The following is an 18,619-nucleotide window of genomic DNA, read 5'->3' as shown; positions in this document are numbered from 1 at the left end:
CATCTCTTTCAAAGATTTGTAACTGTTATGACTATTTTCTTTTCCATTACAGGAAGCTTTCACAGTACTGGTACTTTTAGAAAAAGAAAAATGTTTTTGTACTAATGCATCATAATGTTCCTTTGGTTTGTTCACACAAACATTTACTTTACCAGAAACAGAATTTCTACAGGTACATACTGAATTTGCATTTAGTTCATGAGAGGTATTGTTCCTGTTGTTAAAATGGAAATTTCCCTCAAAACGAACAGTAGAATGCATAGAATCCGTATTAGAAATAGTCAGGCATACCTTGATTTAAAGTGTCGTTTTGGTGCTCAAATCGCCGTATTGTGTTTGGACTGCTGTCTGGGATATTTTCAATCTCGCCTCCATGATGCACTACACAATTAGATCTCCCAGTGCTTGTAGGCAAAAAGGAAGCTGAACCATTTCCAGCTTCAATAACTTGTTTCCCTTCACCAAAAGAATGCTGTTGGAGTTCACCATGGTGTACCTGGGTGGTTGTGATGGCGTCACCACGTTTGTTAAGGTGCAATGATGGAAGAATAGGACTACAGTTGGTAGTCGCCTTATTAGAATGCTCTTTGTCCACCTTACAATTATCTAAAGTTGCAAAAGAATTGGAAGAACTTGAACGAGACTGGGAGAGCATTTGTATTAAATGAGTAAGCTCCCCTTTGAGTTCTGCTACATCTTTTTTAATCAGTAGTAGTTCAGCATTTTGCCCAGATTCAGAGATGGGCGACAAGTTTAAAGTTTCTGGGGACTCCATAACAACCAGCACCACAAACAAAACAGGATAACCAAAAAGGTGGTGCAGTAGTGCTCAAATACAACAAATAAAACCAGAAAAAAGCACTACTGTTGCGAGTCTACAGGACAATTTATTCCAAATATAAAACTCAGATCAAATTTAACACTTTCGTCAATGCCAGTTGACTTCATCAGAATAACCCAATGAACATGAAAAAAGTATTTAAATAGTATAAGCTTGACAATGATTGGCTGTTATACCACACAATTTTAAAACATGTTTTTTTTAAAAAAAACATTACCAAAATTTTCAAGACAATGCAAGAATATGAATGACTTTAAAAACAAAATCTTATTTTAAGCAGTTTTCCACAAGAAATTATTATATTAGTTTGAGTTTGCAATACAAGAACAAATATTCTAATACTTTTGTATGTTTGTATATATAATCACATTTAGGCCTGTGGGATGAACAACACATGTTTTATATTTGGAATAAATTGTCCTGTGGACTCGCAACAGTAGTGCTTTTTTCTGGTTTTATAGGTGGAAAAAAATGTTAATTTACAGATAGGCAGACTTTTAAAGTGGGGTTGGGTATTAAGGTCAAGAGATTTGTGCTAGGACTAGTAGCCTCAAACAGAAACTACAGGGAATCGAACAAGGGCAAGTGATGGTGGAGTTCAGTCGGAGAAGGAACTAATATTGATGAAAGGGTGATATTGTCAGGAAACTAATGGTCTGAAAGCTGATACTGACCAGTAAGAGAGAGTGGAAGGGATGATTTATAATTCTAACATATTCATTTGTTACCTGAGTGAGTGATCTGGTCTATGTTGGACCATGGTCAGCCATAATCAGGGCCACAATGAAAAAAAGGTAACTGCAATAAATGGACACAAGGAAACTGGTGGCTATAGTTTTGCTCTGTAGCTGTACTGTGTGAACCTTACATGGGTATGATTGATACTGTTTAAAGCACAAGGCAGCAGTGGTCATCTGCCACATTTGCCTTAAAGCCAATTATCTCACAATCATTATCAACAACATTGATTCAGAGTTAAAGCCTCCACCCCATAAGATCATTTAGATTTCAGGGATGGCTGGGGCAGATGGAGTGACATTGCTGAATAGCTGATTGTCAATGCAATGTGCTGAAAGTGGCTACTTGAACTAAATATTCAGCTGTCAGTAGCCTTTGATTACAAGGAAGTGTAGTAGTATGGAAGGTTTGTATAAACCCCACCACTGAAGAACACCTGCATCAGGCAAATGAACATTTGGTGAAAACAGACTTGTTATCTTCAACTTTCTATCCACTGATATAGAGCTAAAGGTGTCCACATTTTAGAACTAAATGCAGTTGTAGACAGTCTTAACTGTTACTTTGGAAGATGACTTGTCAGACCAGAGTTTTTGCTGTCTCGCTGTGTTAATAAAGTCACTCTTGTTTATGCATTTACCTGCTGCCATTATGGACTTACTCCTTGATATATAAGCAATGAAATTTTGAATAAAGACTGTTGAAAGAAATAAAAAAGATGAAAAAAAATAATCTGTATTATGCTTTATTCTTTCAGCTGTAACTAGCTGCTGTTTGAACTGTAATTATTTATTTTCCTCTTTACTCTTAAACCAAAACCTCTGGTAAAAAAAAAAAAAAAAAATTTGTCACATTCTATCTGCACAGCAATTTACTCTTTTTGGGTGTGACTTAAAGTAAACAAGTATAAAGAAATCTCTGTGTAAGACATGAGGGCAACTCTCATGTGATTCTAGCTTCAAGCCAGGCATGCGTTACTCCCAGGGCGATCCACACTTAAATGTGGTATATAGTTATTGTAGCACAGCTTGCTTTCATGTTGCAGATTTTATATCTTTAAGAATTTCTTTATTTGACTGTCATATTGTGCAGCCAAGATGTTTTTATTTTGACTTGGCAAATCTAAATAATCATGTACAATACCAGATGAGAAATATAATGAGAATACAAATTGTTTATATTTTCCTAGTTGTTGAGTTGTGTCTTTCAGCTTTTCCCGGTTAGGGGTCGCCACAGCGGAACTCCGGTCCGCTAATGATTGGTAGTTGATTTTTACATGCCGAGTTAACAGCCCTGACGCACAACCTTCAACGAAGGTACGCCCATTCATGCACGTCTCCACGCAGAAGACGCTCTAGCTGAGAATCGAACCGGACAGCATCTTACTGTGAGGCGACAACACTAGTGATAGTTTTTATTACAACGTGTTCCTTCGGACACAGAAAAAAGTCTCCAAAACTCGAACTTCAACATAGTAGTATCCACTTAAAAAATACCGAAACCTTCGTTCAAGAAAACAGTTTAATGAGTTTCAAAACTTTAAGTGCGAAACTTTACATGCACTTTTCCTCATGGCTCCTGCCCCAACTTCATCAGAAAAGACAAACACGCCACTAACTAACACTCTGTTATATAAACAACTAAGACCTTGTTAATTGATAAATTAGAACAACCATAAAAACTGTTTGAACTTTTAAAGAGACACCAAGGGAAGTAAACAGTGGTTAAAACCTCAATGATTGTGCACAGATAAACATGTACGCTTTTATAAACCATTTACTAACATCTTTGTTATAATGAAAATGAATGTATATATATTTGTGTTTCACCAATGGAACTTACTTAATGTATTGTCTGTTCATTCATTACTTCACAATTATGCCAGAAATGTTATGCTACTATTGCCGAAGGGTTTCAGGTACAGGTATATACGCTACATGTACCTTGAACTCCAAACTCGACATTCTACATTCATATAAATATTGTGTTGAATCTTAAGCTAGTGAAAAATTTATTACAACGTATGCTTTTACGTCAATATATAAAACAAGTACATTCCAAGAACTTAATTGATAATATTCAAACAGCTACATCAGTAAACATAGGGAAACTGATGCCCATTTTCGCATGCAGTTTGTAAAATACTACTAGATTTGCTTCTGGCAATTCAGTGACTTCAGACAGAAATGGAAAATTAGAACATCAGTGTACAGAATGCAATATTTGCCATGGTAAATAGCTTCAAATATTCTGATAAAAGTAAAGCTGTATATTATACCACAGTAAATAGAGATCCAGGGTTCTAATTTAATGATATCATCAACATAAATTTATGAAACGTAAAACACTGCTTTCATTCAGCTGAGGGCAATAAATCCTGGGAGTCACCTGTTTAAAAAACAGACATTTCATTCATAATAGAAGGAAAGCCACTGCCTACATAAAGTATGGCAGAATGCAGCTGAAGCATATTTTTGAAAAGCAGCAAAAATATGTTGCTCCACTATGGAAGAAATTGTAAACAACTCCTCATTTTACAGAGATGATGATGTGTAAAAAAGAGTTCTAGAAAGACCAGAAACCATATGTGCTTTATGAGCCTACAGACCTGAATGTGACTAGACAAATTCAGCAAATACATTTGTTAATATGTATAGTGATTTGTGAAATTGTTAAGTTAAAGTTTTCTTACTGTATGTGCTTAAAGTTTAGCGGACCGGAGTTCCGCTGTGGCGACCCCTAATCAGGAAAAGCCAAAGGACACAAACAATGTGCTTAAAGTGGTGATATACAGAGATCCAGCTTTGTTCTTAAGGTCCAATATTTACAAAGGAATTAACAAACAAGTGGTATTCACAAAACAAATACTGGAAGAATGGTCTAGCATGGTTCTGCAAAAGAGGACTCTTTAAAGCCTACTATCTTATATGCACTACTATATTATGAATATATTAAATAATTTTAGCATTCTGAAAATGTTCTACAATGTAATGCACAGGACTGGGGACGGTACATTAATGTGGCCATCAGCTGAAGCACAGCAGGATGATATACTGTTAGCAACTCGTTACAGCAGATTACTACATTCGACACAACACAAGTCATGCAATTTATGCTGGCATCTTTACACTAAATGGCAACAAATGGAAAAATGCAAGGGGAAAGATTAAGAAGCTGCTCAAAATTGTACAGTATCAACGACTATCTAAAGTGAGTGTGTATAATGATTTTTCATTTTTGCCATGGGTGATTAAGTAACTCACAGCTGGTTAGGGGGTTGCTTCACCATTTTACTAGCCACTGTATAAATCACTTTATATTCTTGCTCTCAAAGTCATATCAGATTAGTCAGATATTAAAAGTTAATCTAAATGACATCACAATGTAATTTTTTTTTATGTGCTTCAGTTGTTTAACAACTGTTTACATAAAAATTGGACAAAGAGGCAACACTTTTAGTGTAAATCAGGAAGATCACTGAAAAACCCTAAAACAGTAGAGTGTTTTCAAGCAATCAAAATATCCTTTTTCAAGGAAGAGTATACAAACATACCCACAGACTTATTTTTTCATTTTCTGTTTAGCGGGATAACAAGCATGACTTGAATCAAAACGCCCCATCAGAACTGTATGAGCAGACATTGTTTGCATTGGCTCATACTTATTTTAAACTAGGTAATGTTGGTTGTTAATTAAGGACTGTTTTATTAGCAGCACAACTTATGCCATTAATATGAAAACATGCACCTTTTATGTCAGTACGTAGTACACCCTTTTCAGCCTAACTCTTCCAAAAAGCTTATAATGAAAATATTCACATATACATATGTCACAAATATATATTGCCTTACATGTCTGTTAATAAAACATTTTTCAAATCAAAATAGTTCTAATTTTCAAAGTCATTTCAAGCTACTACCAACTAGAAGCACTTTGCATGCACACACGCACACATGGACTCACATGGACACACACACACACACACACACACACACACACACACTACAAAAGTAAGTTAACGCTCTAAGCTCTGTTATCTGATACATTCTGCAAATGCATTAGTAACATTAGATTACTTGCTTGCGATATGGGGTCACCCATGTACTCCTTTTATACTTACTGTTTTACCTGGTTGAATACCTCCGTGTTTGAATACTGCTGTATCTTCTTCTTCTTCTTACGGCTTTTCCTGGTTAGGGGTCACCACAGCGGATCACCATCCGCTCATGATTAGCAGTGGAGTTTTACAGTGTCAAGTTGCCAGCCCGGCGCCCAACCTTCTACAGAAGGCACACACATGCACACACTCACACCTAGGGCCAATTTAATGAATGAATAATGCAAGATCAATCAGCAAGTTTATTTGCTACATTTGAAACATTATTTAACATTCACTCTTTGAGTTGTTTACTGTGCATCTGCCTTTGTTTTGTTGTTTTGTTTTGTTTATTTAGAGTACTAATTTCAGATTTTTGTTTCTCATCTGTATGAAATTTACTATTGTGCAGGATCACATTTTAGCACAACCTATAGTTCATAAGCAAATCCATTACTTTTCTACTGAATTTACAATAAACAGCTATAAATCAGCTTTAGATTTGACATCATTCAGTTCTTTCTATTAAATGTGCTCTTTTGCCTTTGACTGGCTTAAATGACACTGTTTTTCTTTTTGCCATGGGTAGGTGTGTTCAGGTGCCACCTGCCTTTATACCCATGTGCTGTGATTTTCCAGGCCGCTTCTTTTATTCCCACCTTGTTGCATATGCTGTGTATTTCAGGAATCAAACCACATGATAGACTATTCTTCATTGTTTCAGGATAACAAACAGCACAAATAAGAATCACTTGAATAGAATTTATAGAACATTTTAATGATTGCATCTCTGTCTATAAAATCTTTTTGGTGGTATACAAATAATTTATTTTAGAAAAATTGAAAAAAAAAAAAAAAACAAAGACTCTTGCTTGCCTAAAAAGTCAGTCAGACAGGCAATTATTTTCTAACTACCAATCATTTAAAAACAATTTTGCTAGTCCACCACTACAGCAGAAGTCAGTAAAAGGTGAAAGTGAGAAACATCTTTCCAAATGAATAATTAAGTAGTATAGTGCCATCTACTTTATTTTCAATATTTTATAACACGAAACAGAAATATTCATATGCAGCTATTTCTCAAGCCTGCTCTCCTATGCATACACATTATATTTGCAATATTTTCTCTTTTTTGTGTGTATATAACTCAAAACACTGTTACTGATGCTCCTAAGTAGGCCAAGGAATATTCATCTACATCCTCCTCCTCAGAACAGGACTCATGTTGTCTCTTCTAAGGAGTAGACAGAGCAGGTGCAGAGGTAGGAAAGGAAGGAAACTTGGCAGCCAAAATGGCCTTACATAGGCTTTGAGAGAATTCCATCCATTCTTTCTCCTGGGATGCCTGAGGAGAAACATTTTTTGTTTTTTGTTTCTTCTTCTTAGGGGTGACATCCATTCTAACAAAACACAGTTGATCTGACCCTTGGTGTATGCAAATCAAAGACCCATTTAACTCTTCATGAACCAATATATGAGGGATGACCTCCAGTCCTCAAAAATTATAAGCCTAGATTCCCCCCATCTCAACCATATAGGTAAGGTCAGTTGTATCAGATATGTCAGAGTTAGATTCTATACTGGTATCAAGTGGGGTCATGGTAGTAGGAACCTGAGAAATGCTCAAAACTACTGTGGGCTCTTGCATAGCCTCAATGGATATGTCCGAGTCTGACTGGGAAGACAATGGTTCAGTCCTAGGCGATTTGAATTTCTTTTTTGGAATGAGCAGACACTGAAAGCTGAAGGATCCACCATTTTAGATTGGCCAAAGTGCTTAAGGCACTGGGTCTCTTAATAGGTATTAAGCGAGGAAAGACATGTATATAGGGTTTTCAGCACAAATGACTGAATCATTTGCAAGTTCCATAGTCATGTTCTGCTCCAAGGTAAGAAAAGATATTGTGAGTGGAGCACCTTATAAGGAATCTATCTACCAGAATTGTATTTCCCCCTCTTAAATAACATCTAACAGATTAAACCACCAAAATGCACACAGAATAATGAAGGTTCCCCAATGGGACATTTATCTGAGTAAATGAAGGCATGAATGATACCAACGACCACATGAAGAGAAAAACAACAGGTGTGAGACCTGCATTTGGGATGGTAGCAAGATCTCATGCTCATATATCCACTTATGTACCCTTACACCCATAGCATCAGGTCATACATCAGACGTATGGCTCTTTGGAAGGTTTTGGCTTTGGTACCCTGGCCATTCATCCAGGTTATTTGGCAAGATAACCCATTAGTTTGGAATACTGCAGTAGTTATCTAAGAAAAGACTTCAGCTGTTACCTTAAGATGATGTTGTTTGTCTTTTAGGCTTTTTCCCGGTGAGGGATCGCCACAGCAGAACTCCGGTCCACTAATGATTGGCAGTAGATTTTTACAAAACGCCAAGGTGCCAGCTCGACGCCCAGCCTTCAACGAAGGCACGCCCATTTGTGCACACATGTCTTTCGAACGCTACCCAACTGCAGGGAGGACATGCAGACTCCACACAGAAGGCATTCCCAAGCCACACCGAGAATTGAACGGGAGAACCTCTTGCTGTAAGTTAACAACACTACCGCCGTACCACCGTGGCATAAGATGATATGTCACTGAAAAGCATATATATGCTTATTGATAATTATTGCATGTCTAAATCTTACATATTTCACTACACACCACATTCTCAAACTGCATTCACAAAGAAAAAAAAGCACAAAATGCACTTTTAAAGTCACCAGCAGAGACACTATCTGCACTATTACACATGACATAACTCTTCCCAGCATTTTTTTGGCTGCACTAAGTGTAATGAATTTCCCTTCATAGATCACACTGTGAAGCAGTAAAAACAACTGTTAACAAACTTCCATTTTTATAATTCATATTTTGCAACATAAAGAAGAATAAAATCTACAGGTCATTCATAATATACAGGTTCACATCATCATCACAGCAAAGACTGGATTTTGTTCATTGTTTTGTTTCAAACACTTCAAGAAAGTAATGTAATGCTGTTGTAATGTAATCCAACTTCTACAGTCAGAGCGACAGGAATTAACAAAAACTTCAATTCAAAACATTTAAGCTCACAATGGTATTGCTCCAAAAACCACCAAAATAAGACAAACACTGGCAATAAAATAAAAGTGAACTTCACAAAGAGGAACTTGAAGACACACAATGTTTCTCAAAAAAAATAATGTACTCTTATACAGCCAGCAAAAAAAAAACTTCAGAAGACATCAACACAATGCAAGAAACAAAACAAAATACTACTGTTGTTTTTTCTATTAAATACAGAAGATTATAACTTCAAAATCATTGCAATTTGTTACAGATATGAACCTTAACTGACCCTCTTGACCAAAGTCACTGACCAAGCAGGAGTAAGTCCTGCCATGATCTATAGCTTCCTGTCGTCACAGCCACAAATTATTTCTATTAGTTTTTTAATTTTCCTTTTCTGCCACACATAATTATACTTACTTTTATAAGACTAAACCCAGCTACAAAAGTGCCCTGTGATACATGTCTTTATCATCACATTAAGACTGCAACCTAAACAATGGCCATCTTAAAACTCCAGTTCTAGTGTAAACAACACTATGGTCATTAATGACAAGTTTGCTTTATGCTTTGTTAAGTTCAGAGAAACATATATACATCCATTGCAACAAAAAAATCAAAGTAGACTTGTACAATTAAAGTTATTTAAACCTTAATTTGGTACAACTGCCCTATCCCTCACAGAAGATAAGCTAAAGCCAGCGTTTTCATCACAAACCATTTTCACACTTGACACTTGCTTAAGACACTGGACTGGTCAGTTAATCTAGGACATTACCTTCATCACAACACTGTTTGGGAACAGAACTGTGGTGACTCTGTGCCCACAAATTAATTCCTGCATCTTTTGTTTCTATTAAGCTTTATGGAAATTTGCCACCCATTTTCATGATGTATTATGATAAATTATGCTGCTGTGATCATTGACTATCAACAGCTTCCGTCTTATCCTGGCTACCGAGAATATAAACAATTTTCATATCAGCTGAACATAAGTCAGATCAATTGACTTTTTTTTTTTAAAGAACTGTGCAACTTATAAAAACTTAAGTCAAAAAATTCCAAACGCACACAATGACAGGTGGCCGGCTTGACAGTGCTTTTAGATGTTGACTTATTTAAAGTTTTGCAAGTAATTAATGCACTAGCATGAGTAACTGAGGTATGGACTCCCATTGGAATCTTAAATTCAACAACATATGCCGGCACCTGAAATTCTCTCCATTAATTTATACAGACCACTGTTTAATTCTCAGTAGTGCCTGCACAGTTGGACATTACCACTTATGCACTTTAGTCACGATTAACCACTAATTCAAAATTTTGCTTAAAGTTGTTTATAAATTTAATATCAAGCTCACCTTTTGTCCCTCACCAGTACTTCAGTAAATCAAGAAAACAAGGTGTGTTGCAAGTTGAAGCTATGTAGAACTCTGTTTGTAGATGTATTTCTGATTTCTATTCCAATCACTTTAGCTCATCCATACCTCATCCTTCATCACATGATTACCCCACTGACCTTTAGATAACATTTGCCAAAGAAACAGTGAAAGTTAAGTCTGTTATTTTAGCTTGCCTAGTGAACTGTGGATTGCTCACAAGGTTGTTACAGGAGATGAATTTAACTCATGAGCACAGATGGATGGATTACGCTAACCTGCAACCTGGAAATGAATACCTGTCATTTGTTCCAACTAACCTACTGATTTTGCATTTCACTTTTTGAGTTATCTCCTACTAAAGTTTAGACTGTCAGAATGTGGATATTTTGCTACTAAACACTAACCTTTTCATCTATTGTAAAACCAATATTTACATAACCAGTCTAATCTACCTTTTCCACCATTTAATGACACTCGGAAGCACTACTCCTTTTATTGCATTAGGAACCTAAACTCCCTCCTTTTTTACCCTGCTTACAATAAATTAATTTGGGCCACCAGGTGGCAGACTTGTCCCTTCCAGGCCTTGAAGCCTTCTCCTGACCTGTACTACACCTTTGCTATATACTGTTTATCCACAGACTTGCTATTAAACTGTAGCCCATAACATCTATTTCTTTTTATGGTAAGCTCTCACACACCCTCCAAATAGCTCTACCTACTCTTTTAACTTTATTCCAGTATTTAGGGTTACCTACCTGCTGTAATCCCTGCGTCAACTAATTATTCTTTTCAGCTCCTTACCTCTCTTGTCTCTACCCGCTCTGTTCACCCTGTGGGCTCACTCTGCTCCCCTCCCCTACCTCCAAATTCCTACCCACCCCTACTGCTCCTAAGCTTATACATCCTCACCTTATACATCCTCACCACACCCTCTTCCTCTCCAATCCAAATACAATAGTCATCTTGTTAACATTCTACATACATCTCTCTCTAATCACCCCTAGTATAAGTCCTCCCTTTTAAAAAACACCAGTAAGCTTATTAGTCACTATGCAAACACGACCTTTCCAAATCCAATTAAAGCTCCTAATCATTGTCTTTCTCCTACTTTCTCTAACAGCAACCTACCTGCTAACCTCTTATGAACAGTCAAAATATTTACAGCTGAACTTCCCTAATGCACAAACAAGTATTATACCTCTAATTAACTCCCCAGAACACATAAATATAACATCTTTACCTAGCTATTTACCTGCTAAATATCACAGATGGACCCATATCAAACACAACTATCTAAAACCTAGAAAACCTCTTCACCATTACTTTAACCTCCACAATCCCTTAAACAAACTATTACACCTCTCCTTACTAGATGGGGACATTCATTCTAACCCAGGACCAGGGGAAAAAAGCACAGAACCACAAATTCATGTTCCCGCTTCCCCAAATATCCCATCTAAATCTCCCAACTCACTCTATACAGCTCACCTCAATGTCTGCAGCATAAATAATAAAAATGTCCACCTCCATGCTCTCCTGGATGTTCATTCCTTTGATATACTTTGTTTAACAGAAACATGGCTAAAACCCACTACAGAAGATGTTGAAATTATTCCATCTGGGTACAACATCTTGAGACAAGACTGCAAAGGAAAAAAAGGAGGGGGGTGTTCCTATCCTCTATAAAGAAGGGCTACCAATATCTATACTAGATCTTGGTTCCTTTTCTGAAAACAATGCAGAAATCATTAGCACCAAACTTCAACTTAATCCCAGCTAATCCCTAAATATAATATGCATCTACTTGCCCCCCTGGTAACATCACCACCATTCTGGAAGGTATCCTTGCTGAACTCTCCACAAAAATTCCCCAAGAGACAATACTTCTTGGAGACTTTATATAGACTGGAAGGACTGCTCTACTGAATCACCAACCTCCCAAATTAACCTTAATGGCTTCTCACAAACAATTAACTCCCCAACCAGCATTAATAAACCCAATAACAAAGAATCCATCTTAAACTGAATTCTAATAAATAATCACCAACTCTATAATGTAGGGACCCTCCCTGATGATGTAAGTGACCATTCTCTCACTTACACAATCAGGCAAAGGTCGAGCTCGCACAACCCAACCATATATAAAACAATAAGAAGCAACAGAAACTTTAACCTCAATAACTTCCAAGCTGAACTAAAAAAATGTGATTGGTCACCTATAAAATTCCTCCCACTTGACGAAGCAACAAACTACTTTAACTCAAAATTCTTAACAATCCTTAACCACCATGCACCAAAGCATTCCATCAAAATTAAACCTAAACCCACCCCATGGCTTACAAAGAAAACCAGGCAGAAAATTCAACAGGGAAATAAAGTTTGGACACTATGGAGAACAACTAAATACCCTGTAGACCAACAACAATTCAGGCAAAAAAGAAATGAGACTAAGAAAGCTATACTCAAAGATAAAAAAAAAAAAATTTTACTTCCACCTCCAACAGACCAACCAAAATAATCCACAAAAGTTCTGGGCTAGCATAAACAGACTACCTCAACCAGGCCAATCCGCAACACCACCCCCTATAGGATCAAATTCCTACAATCCAAAGCAAACTGCTAATGCATTTAATACCTTCTTCACTGAGACCATCCAAACACTTGCTAATCAACTAACAGTCAATAGCTCTGCCCTTCCAACCAATACTACTAACTCTCTCCCAACTCTAAACCTGCAACCTGTCCCAACTTCCCTCATCTGCAACCTCTTAAGTAAACTAAAACTTACTACCCCCACAGCTGACCAGCTACCTGCTGAATACCTGCAAAAGGCAGCCAAAGTCATAGCTTATCCTGTATCATTGCTGATAAATAGAACAATACAAGAAAGCACTACTCCCACCATCTGGAAAATCTCCTACATTATCCCCCTACACAAGGGAGGAAACTCCAGAGAATATTCTAACAATCATCCCATAGCTCTACTTTCCCCATTAGCTAAAGTAATGGAAAAGTGCATCCACAGACAGTTACTAGACCACCTACTCCAGAACAATTTACTGGCCACATCTCAACATGGCTTCAGGCCTTTCCACAGTACAACTGCACTCCTATCCTTCACTGACAGCATCAATAAAAACAATCTTCTCTCTTCAGCACTTTTCATCGACCTTGCAAAAGCATTCGACATGGTCAACCACCACTTACTTCTCAATATTCTAAAATCCTTCTCTCTGGACACAAAGAATATAAAATGGTTCCAGTCCTACCTTGATAATAGACATCAGGCAGTGCTATGGGACAATAACCTCTCATCCCATCTCCCAGTTACCCTAGGTGTTCCTCAGGGCTCTATATTGGGCCCCCTCCTTTTCTCAATATTTATCAATTACCTCAACCTAGCTATTCCTTTAACTAACTGTGTACAATACGCAGATGATTCAACAATAATCTGCTCAGCTAAATCTCAATCCCAACTACAGACTCTAACTCAGACAATGTTCAATAAAACAGAAAATTGGTTTCTACAATGCTGCCTCCTCTTGAACCCCAAAAAAACTCTTCCTCTTCACTCCTATCCGTAAATCACTTCCAATGAACTTTTCAGTCTTATCCAATAATGGTACACTCATATCTCCTGATCCAGCAACTAAACTTCTAGGGGTAACCATTGATAACAACCTGAACTTTGAAACCTAGATCAACAATACCATAAAAACTGTCAACAGGAAACTAGGCTCCCTCTATAGGATAAAACCCTTTCTCTCTCCACTAGCCAAAACCACTATTGCCTATTCCCACCTTATCTCCACACTTCATTATGCTTCTTCCATATATACTAACTTGTCAAAAAATAACCTTAACAAGCTAGCCAATGCTTACAATAGCATTGCCAGATTTGTTACTGCTTCCTCCATTAGGACCCGTCACTGCCATAATCTGAAACAATTAAGCTGGTTAGAGCTTCTGAATCAGAGTCACTTTAAACAACTCACTATTGCTCACAAAACCCTTTTCCAACCTACCAATACCCCAATACTTGCTAGTCTCATTACCCAGTATAAGAACCTTTCAACTTTATGCTCATCTAATAAACTACTTGTATCAACGTGTAACTCTAATAACATGGCAGGAGATGCTCTGTTCTCAAATGCAGTTGGAAAGTATTGGAACCAACTCCCCCATGAACTTACATCACTGTCTTCATTTACACTTTTTAAACACAATCTGAAACTCTATCTTAAAACCCATTGGATATGCCCCATGTACAAATCCAGAATAATCTCATATTATATCCCAAATACCCTCTCTTAAGACCTAATTCCTGCTCTGTGTCTTTTTAGATCAAGGCCTATCCTTGGCAAAAACATATCTTATCCTAATAGGTATTTTAAATTACCTCTAGTTAAATTCTTCTGCATATAACTCTAAAGCATCCTACCTAAGGCAGGCAACAAGTATTGTTTAAACTGTGAGCATTGCTGAACTGTTGAAACTTGAAGTATGCATTTGTTTAACAATTACTTTCTAGTTACTAATGAAGTCTTGTACATAAAGTCTATCTTATCTAATGCCTGTAACATGTCTTTTGTATAAACTGTGAAGATTCCTGAACTGTTTAAAATTTGTAATATTTAACTGTATAACAACTAGTACCTGTATGTTAGTAGTCTAGTAATCTCTTGGAGTTTATCTCCCGGGACTCTACCGAAAATGGACACAAATCCAGTTAGACTATCCCGGTCAACAAATGTAAAATAAATAAATAAATAAATATTTAACATTTATTAACCAGGAAAGTGTGACTTGGAACAAAGCCAATTTTCAGTGGAGGCCTGGGGAGAAACGCTCCAGATGCATGTTTTTGTAATGTGGGAGGAAACTGGAGCACCCAGAGGAAACCCACACAAACGCAGGGAGGACATGCAGTCTCTGCACAGAAGGTACCCCAACCGAGAATTGAACTGGAGAACCACTTGCTGTGAGGCGAATGCTACTGCTGCATCACCGTGCCGTCCAAATTCTTGGACTCTCCAATAAGCAAGATTCAGGTGGTGGTTTCTGACAAATACAGAAAAGATACAAAAAAGTAGATTAAAACTTAGAAAAGTGTTTACAAGGTTGGAAAATGTAAAAAAAATAAATAGGTGAATGTTACAAATAAAGAAACAAACTGGCAGTTAGCACAGAGGACTGAATCTTTGACGTGTTAATGAACTATTTCCTGTGTCGAGAATGCAGTGCCTGAATCTTTTCATTTGCTTTTACCTACTGTGTTACATTAACCAGGCTGTGATCTGGATCAATTTAAAATTTGGGCTGGGCTCCTTAATGGTCTGCTGGACTGCTTGCTTAATAATTAACTTTGAGCTTATGAACGATATGATAGAACAAAAACTGCATTAAAATTCTTTAGCCAGCCCAAACAAAGAATTAGAAAATAAGGTACTTGGGACTATAACAGCATGCATGAAGTACAATGAAATGAATAAAAGTTTTTAATTTAGTCAGAAAAGCTGTAAGGATGAATATGCATTTGTACTGCTTAGCTAATCAGCCAAGTGCGTTGTTTTTGTAAAGACAGAATACCATCACAGAGCTGTGAAATATATTTAAATATGCATGAAACATTAACATTGGCAAAGGGTACTTTCACTAAAGATTTTTCTGCTTTCTTATCCTTTTTGCAGTGATTTCAGAATTGCATGCCTCTGTCCCATCTGTTTAATTTGTTTGCCATGGGCTGAAATAGTCGTCTGGAACACAGACTGCTCAGAGACCCATTACTGCATTGCTTTGCCTAAGGTGTCTTTATCAGATGGTCTGCCTTTTTCCCCCTTTAATTTCATTTTTGCATGAGTAGATTTCAACCTGTCTTCCCTGGCAATCACATATGACACATTTTTCTTCCTTTACAATAAGCAATGAGACAGTACTTATGTTCCTTGCCACATGGACTGCCATAATTTCATCCTGTTTTCTGAACTGAACTGCTTTCTGTAATGCTTCAAGGTTTAAAGGATGTCTGCCAAAGATGCTATGAGAAAAGGTATACCAACAATAACAGAATTTACAGATTTATGGAGATACTTGTACTTGAAATTAATTTTACTCAACAAAGTTGATCCATTAATTTGTTTAGCATCTTAGCACCTTGGTACAAAATATTAAAGAGTGGCAACTATTATAACTACTTTGAGGCAAAACTTGCTTAAATAGTCCTTAATCGTCAAAAAAAAAAAAAAAAAAAAAACACTTAAACCAGAGTCCAAAAAACTTGCCAACCAAGACATAAAGTCTCCTCACACAAGCATTTTTAAAGTTTATTTTTTAAGTTTATATAAGTCTTGTACTGATTTAAGTGTTGTTTGAATTTTAGTCATTGTAATTTTATGTCTTTAAATCTTACAAGCAATTACACAATTAGTTACAATCAAAATCATATAAATTGCAGTCTGTGGTATTATGGGACATTTTGATGATGTCCTACTTGTGTGAGGACAAAAGCGTAAACATCCTTTCTTATACTTTATATCTTGTTTGGGAAGTTCCTTGCACTCTGGCTCTAGCGTTATTTTATTTTAAGATTTGGTTTTACTATAACGCTACACTTTTGTTTTTAAAACAGTCCTTAATTCCTTTAATTTCTAATTAGTAGTTTATATGAAGAACTGATTAATAGGTTGCTTACTTTACAACCTGGTAATGTGATAAATATTAACATGAATTCCACTTAGCCACTATCAGGCTACAGTCAGACATACACCACATATAACACAACATTCACTTTTACTATATGCAAAAAGAGAGAGAATTTAAATAAAAAGTCCTAGTGTACTTCCCATTATTATTATTTTTTTATTTATACATTTTACAATGCTTAACTAGGTACTCATTTCTTAAGCCTGTCATTCATTTGAGGATTTTTTTTCAACCCTGAAAACCTATAATATCCAGAAGCATGCAATGCCAGGGGTGGATGGGATAATATCCAGAGGCATGCAATGCCAGGGGTGGATGGGATAATATCCGGAAGTATGCAATGCCAGGGGTGGATGGGATAATATCTGGACGTATGCAATGCCAGAGGTGGATTGGATAATATCCGGAAGTATGCAATGCAAGGGGTGGCTGGGAGTTCTTCATTTTTGAGGTTGGTGTCAATGTACACGTTGGTACTCTGTTTCAAACATCCTGGCTATACCCCTAGTTTACTGGTCAGCTCTTACTGAAAACATTCATCAGGTTCCAATAAATCCAAATTGATTTAATTAATTAAATGTAAAATTAATGTATTTAAAAGTGTTTCACAGTTTATGAATGATTAATAAAAGAAATGCATACATTTTTTCTTGTTGTTATGCAACACAGCTAAGATGGTAATTCTGTTTTAGCTTTGGATATAAGAAGAACTCTAAAAAAATGTTTATGCTGAAGTTATTTGCTTACTTTGCATGTTTTATAAACAGTAAAACTTACTACTCATCTGATTGACATTTAATAAGAAGAAAAATGGAACTGTTTTTTTTTTTTTACTTGGCATGGTTTTTGTATTATACTAATATATAATTTGTAAGATGACATTTATCAGTATAGATTAACAGCTAGACTATTTACTGTCCTAGATAATAATCCAGAAGGAGACATCTATACTAAGCAGTAGATTTATGCCATGTCATTTTTGTAAAATTTCATTTTGACTATATTGGAAACTAGTTGTTACTGTGTGACTAAGGTTAAGCCATTCTACCAGGGCTATCGCTGAGCATGTAGGAGTATAACAAAGACTGATTCTTCAAAGGCTATTAGGTTGGGACCAGCCAACCAAACTGAATTTTAGATTACATTATATTATATTTTACAGTGAGGTATGGCAACCATGGAGTTAGGGATATTATATAGGGTAGTACGGGGTCACCTATATCCTAGGAGGTATGGGAGAAAAGGTTCTTACAAAAAATAAGCTTGAAACTTTAATCTGATCACCCAGACCAAATCACTAAACTGTTGTTGCAGAAATGTGCTTTAATGACGAAAACTAGAACTGCAACTGACTGTCTGTGTACTTAATAAAGGATTTTCGACTGGAAATAGACTTCCTGCTTTGCTTGGATTACTTCTGAATACTTAGTAATGCTGTACAATTATATATTTTCTATTATTACTTTTTGTTTTGTTTTGACTTAAGACGAGTTTACGTTCGCTAATTCTACTATTATTGTCTGATCTGATTAATATACAATGATTAACTAGAAATATATGGACTGAAAATCTTCCACACAGAGAAGTTTCTTACACTGTTTTGATATATATGGTCACTAACCTACAAATAGTTACCTATAAATAAAGTTACAGCTGCACAGTCTATCAAGGGGTATAATAACAATTATTGTTTCATAGTCTGCTTCAACCATATTCCCTGAAATTAGTCACATATCAATTTATTTTATGTATTTATCCCCTGTTGACAAGGTTTGTTCCACTACACTAGTA

This window comes from Protopterus annectens, chromosome 6.part0, assembly GCF_019279795.1.
Source record: "Protopterus annectens isolate FY-2018-M chromosome 6.part0, PAN1.0, whole genome shotgun sequence".
In the NCBI taxonomy this organism is placed as follows: domain Eukaryota; kingdom Metazoa; phylum Chordata; order Ceratodontiformes; family Protopteridae; genus Protopterus; species Protopterus annectens.
This window is presented reverse-complemented; position numbering follows the sequence as displayed.